The following is a 6,122-nucleotide window of genomic DNA, read 5'->3' as shown; positions in this document are numbered from 1 at the left end:
TCTAAGATGACACCGAGTAAGGAAAGATTCTGCCAAGAGGAGACCATAGGGAAGGAAAAAGGGGACCTTGCGCCAATGTGGTTGAACTCTTAGGGTTGCACTAAAACCCTGTAATGATGAGTCTGCTGCAGAAATGCTTAATGGTGCCTGTTATGCACTTTGCCCCTCAGGTATAAGGAAAACGAAGAACTCACTTGTTTGATACCTGCTGGCCCAGCAGAAAGCAACGGAGGAAAACGAAGAACTCACTTGTTTGATACCTGCTGGCCCAGCAGAAAGCAACGGTGGCAGAAGCAGCAGAAGTTGGATGTTGGAACTGCCTCTCCTTTCTCTCTCTGTTATTACTGTGAATATTGTAAAGAGATAGCAGCCTCCAAGGCGGAGCAGGCTGGCTGGTAGCCACCCATACTGGATTTCTATGGTGGACTTTGTCTGGGGGAGAAGGGGTGGGAAACAAGGACAACTTTATAAAAACTTAATTTTTAAAAGGAAATCGGACACAGAAAGTCATTATTTATTTTGCTCTTGTTTTCTACAAAGAGCCTCAAACCTTCTGACTTGCATGATTTTGTGCCTTTTTTGGGGGGTGGGGCAGGGGTGGGGAGTCAACCCTGCTAGAAGAAACACAGCTTCATAACAGGAAAAAAAAATTGTGCTAACCAGCCACCCCTTGATTCTCTTCATCAATGTTACATACAAAAATATCTGTTAGGGAAGGGATGAGAGAGAGGGGAAAACAAAGCAAAAATGTATCTGGAATATGGGATTATAATGGGCCCAAGATGTGGATTATTTTGATGTAATGCCTGCATTCTTTTCCTTAACATGAAAGATTTTATTTAAAAAAATGTTATTCCACAAACAGCAAAATAGGACAAATCACTAAAAAATACACTGTAGGGAACAATCTTGTGCCAGGTGGGAGTAGCTAAAGGAGGTCTTATTCATCTGTCCCATCTAACTTCTAGTAGTCTATCAGTAACAGCAAAAAACAGTGCAAGGCATAAAAAATCCAATTCAAACACTTTGGAGGTTTAAGCATTTTGTTCTGCCTTGTTGGGAGCTGTTGCTTAAGACACAGACTAGCTGCTTTGATAAACTCACCGTAGTTTGGCTACCACATCCATGCAAAGCCAGAGCGTGTGCTGTCTGTGGGCATCCAGGCTACGGCACATTTCACATTTGGGAGTGAGGAAGGGCAGAAAGTGGATTAAGATCACTGGACAAGAGAAAGAAAGAGAGACAATCAGTTTCAGCTTCACATATCCTTCAAATCCCAGAGGCAGCAACAGCTGATGAGTTGAGGGAAGGTAACATTCTAAGGGGGACAACTATTTCCCATAGCACATTTTATATTTAAAAAAATAAATAAAAAAATGAGTCCCCATTATTAAACCATATTGTACGTAAACAACTGAAAACACAGCTATTGCCAATGTGAAGTGTATTCTATTGATTGTTATGACCTGATGACTCTCATGAACACAAGCTCCAGTATAACATATGATGTACATATTTAGCTATACTTCTGATGAAAATGCCCCAGTGAGCAGAGGGGTTTGATAATGTAAACTGCGTAAGCTTAATTATGTGACAAGCTTTTTCTTTTTCTTTCTTTCTCTATTTTTTTTTGATCAAGCCAATTGTATCTTACTGCAAAAGTTCTGCTTAAAAACAAACCCACATAAAAATGGATGTACATTTTTTCCCCTAAATAAGTAATTCAGATATTTGATAATGAAGTAAGGACCAAGCAGCCATGGAAATCCTGCTTTCCTCCTTTTTCTGGTCTGTGTAAGGTGCACTTTGTAAAAAAGTGGAAATAAACGAATGGGGGGAAAAATTGGTTGGGAGATGCTGTAAGAATTTTTAATTTACTGAGTCAAAATTTGGTCTTTTTACCTGTTACTATGGTACAGTTGTACATTATATGTGCCCAGCTCAAATTTCTGCAGGATTTGGGGGGTGATGGGTGGGAGGAAGAGGAGTGGGTAACTGATACAGTTGACAAAGTGCAATATATTGTCAGTCACTGCAGCGTGGACAACGGCAGTCATGATTTAAATTATTTTGTACTTGTATCAGCATAAAAATTCTGCAGTATTTTCTGTTTTTATTCTTAATTTTTTATTTTGCTTATTTTTGGATTAGTGAACTAAGTTATTGTTAATTATGTACAACATGTTTATATATTGTCTGTAAAAAGTGTATGCTTTCCTCATATTCCTTCAAGGTGAATACTGCTAAGAATAATAAAATACTTTTTTTGTGAAAGCAATTGTGCCCTGTTTCATGCAATGAAGTCGGGTGTGTAGGGGCTAAAATATTACAAGGCTGATTACGACCAGTGGAATGATTAGTTTAAAATTTGTGAGGCTAGATTATCAATATTTTTTAAAAACTAATGGGTTTAGAGCAGGGGTAGGCAACCTATGACATGCGTGCCGAAGGCGGCACGCAAGCTGATTTTCAGTGGCACTCACACTGCCCGGGTCCTGGCCACTGGTCCGGGGGGCTCTGCATTTTAATTTAATTTTAATGAAGCTTCTTAAACATTTTAAAAACCTTGTTTACTTTACATACAACAATAGTTTAGTTATATATTATAGACTTCTAGAACGAGACCTTCTAAAACCGTTAAAATGTATTACTGGCATGCAAAACCTTACATTAGAGTGAATAAATGAAGACTCAGTACCCCACTTCTGAAAGGTTGCCAACCGCTGGTCTAGAGAAATAAAAAACAACCTGTTAAATGTTCACATCCCAAGGAGCATTCTCAGGGTCATATGTTATCATAATGTATTAACGACTCTAAACCAGTTTAGCACAACACCAGTGTCTCTAACAAGAAACTGATTTTTAAAGTTTTAAATAATAAATCCTTTAAAAAGTGAAATTGATGCTGAACAAGGGCAGCATTCTGCTTCAAGGATAGCCAATGGTTTGGTTTCGTTTGGTTTTGTTCTGTTCTTTTGCTATTGGCTTAAATGGGAGCAAAAGCAGGGCCTAAGTTTGATAGCCCTAGATACTGAAGTTCTCTGTGTCCCTAGAACAGGCAACAGAAGGGAACGCTTCCCTGAGATACTGCTCTACCATGGTGCCTCACCCCTGCCAGGGCTGCAGGACCCTACTAGGGATGGCAGGAGAGTTCAGCCTCTGGCTTGCTCAGTCTATGGAGACTGCTAACCAGGGGCACAGTTAGTGCCAACTGTGATGATGTGTTGGGAGGCAGGGTTGGGTTTGTGTGACTGACACCTGTGCACGAGGACTTAAGGTGGCAACACATTTCACCCAGGCCACCAACCAGCTGTCACAAGGTTACAATTTTGAGGGCTGTTTTAATCCAGTTGGCTGATCCTGACATATCTAAGGCACTCATCTGGGGCCTTAGAGCAAGACATGCTGAGCATCTGCAACCCCCCTTGACTTCCATAGGTGAGGCAAGGGGGTCAGCACCCCTCCAGGTAAAGCAGAATACCAAATGAAAGACGTGGCCCTGCTGAGGCTGCGGGAGTTTTTGGCCCTCATTTCAGTGGAAACAGGCTTGAGTATAATTGTTTACAGTTTAAGAAAAGTAACTTTTGAAAATACATATATTTCCCATCATGGCTTCTTTTACCCTGCAATCTCCCCTCTGGCTCTCCAAGGGGGCCGTGTTAGTAAATAAAAGATGACAGATGATACAAAGAACACTCAGGCAAATTAGACAAGTGCAAATAACAGATACAAGGCTTTCCTGCCTCGTTTCAAGTGTGTTAGTCACCTTTCTAACTTGCTTAGCAAGGGTTAATGCAAACACTAATAAAAAATGGTTTATGGGCACAGATACAATTCAAGTTTACTTTGCAACTTCTATTTAAAAAGAAACAAGCCAACCATAAAACAGGTCTAAAATTGGGTTATACCTAGAAGCTTTTCCCTTTGAAACCATAACACACCCATCTTGCTCTGATGTCTGCAAGAATTCAGCCAGCTGATGATAGTTAGGCTGAGGGGAGAATGGGGAGAGCTAATACTATTTAAAACAACACTTTACAATTTAGAAGCACTGAGCTATTAGCTTCTACTGTTTGTAACACACCTTTGTTGTTTCTTAGAGCTTGTCTATACTACTGGCCAGATCGATGGGCCGTGATCGATCCAGTGGGGGTCGATTTATTGTATCTAGTATAGACACAATAAATCAACCGCTGATCGCTCTAGCGTTGACTCCAGTACTCCACCTCAACGAGAAGCACAAGGGGAATAGACGGGAGAGCATCTCCTATCGACACACCGCAGTGAAGACACCACAGTAAGTAGATCTAAGTACTTCGACTTCAGCTATGTTATTCATGTAGCTGAAGTTGCTTAACTTAGATCAATCCCTCTCTCCCCCACTCAGTGTAGATCAGCCCTTAGACTAAGTCTGGTTCAGTAATTGACTGCACAAACCAATCCCTGTGCGTGCCCTCATAGATCAGTTTGCAGAACCCAGGCCTAGATTGTAAGCTCTTCAGGAGAGGGACCACGTTTCTTATTTTGTAAAGTGCATAGCACAAGAGACTCCTTCTCCTGACTGGGGCCTTTGATTGTGACTGTGACACAAATAATAAATAATCCTGTTTCCATAAAGTGGCACTAATCTGTGAAAGATCAAAATGTCTTTCTGTACCATGATATCTTGAGATATTTTACACAGTGGAAGAAAACAAAATAGCAGGGAATGAAAACTGAGTAAATATGTAAAGTTAGATACTAAGTATAAGCACAGAGCAGATATCAAGGCAACAAATCTGGATTTAAACTCATTTCATTTCAACCGAACACTGGGGGCCAGCTTCTCATTGATGGGGAGCTCTGACATTACTTGCCTTTGGTTCCCATTGTTGGGATTATTGTTTTAAGCCGTGCTTAATTGTCATGTCTCTACGGCCACATCAAAAGCCAAGGAGATTAGGTTACAGGGAGTGTTTGATGTCCAAATACAAAATAAATAGAATGGAAGCTGGAAAAGGTAGCCTACTTGCTGAGATTTCTGCTCAAGCTTGTGCTCAAACATTTTCTATTTTTAAAGATTGCTTTTTTAATGATAACGTTTCTTTGACTTAATCTTTCCTTTCCCCAAATGACTTCACTGTTTTCCTATAGCAGCACAAAAGGGTTAATATTCATTCTTTAATGGCAAATATGGTATAAATTATGCAAACTTCTTAAGCATCATGGTGACCTGTACATGGCCACAGGAGAATTTTATTATTTACTGGCTTGTCAAACATTTATTGCTTATAACTAGAAAACTAGGAAACAGATATTAATTCTGACGTCCTTATCTGTGATTGTATGGAAAGTTCCTACTGTACAGCATGTATATATCAATCACAATTAAACATTTCTCTCTTTATTTATTTTTAAAAATGGATTTTATGTTGGTGAAAGGTGTCAGACTGACAGACGTGAATAATGAAATCCTTTCTGCCCACAGAGCAGGTTCCACATGGCCAGTGACAGGACAAACTTCCCCCACACTGTGACCTTGACCTGGAGGGTAAGAAAGGAATTTAGTCTCCATGGTCCATTCAGACCTCTGCCACTCTGCTGGCATTATCAAAAAGGGGGCCAATCAGTGCCAGCCCGTGTGCATAGATTTTGTGGTGAATTCCTATTCATAGAATCATAGAATATCAGGGTTGGAAGGGACCTCAGGAGGTCATCTAGTCCAACCCCCTGCTCAAAGTAGGACCCAATCCCCAACTAAATCATCCCAGCCAGGGCTTTGTCAAGCCTGACCTTAAAAACCTCTAAGGAAGGAGATTCCACCACCTCCCTAGGTAACCCATTCCAGTACTTCACCATCCTCCTAGTGAAAAAGTTTTTCCTAATATCCAACCTAAACCTCCCCCACTGCAACTTGAGACCATTACTCCTTGTTCTGTCATCTGCTACCACTGAGAACAGTCTAGCTCCATCCTCTTTGGAACCCCCTTTCAGGTAGTTAAAAGCAGCTATCAAATCCCCCCTCATTCTTCTCTTTTGCAGACTAAACAATCCCAGTTCCCTCAGCCTCTCCTCATAAGTCATGTGTTCAGACCCCCTAATCATTTTTGTTGACTTCCACTGGACTCTTTCCAATTTTTCCA

The sequence above is a fragment of the Malaclemys terrapin genome, chromosome 7, assembly GCF_027887155.1.
Source record: "Malaclemys terrapin pileata isolate rMalTer1 chromosome 7, rMalTer1.hap1, whole genome shotgun sequence".
Taxonomy (NCBI): domain Eukaryota; kingdom Metazoa; phylum Chordata; order Testudines; family Emydidae; genus Malaclemys; species Malaclemys terrapin.
The sequence above is the reverse complement of the archived record's forward strand: the minus strand, read 5'-3'. Positions refer to the sequence as shown.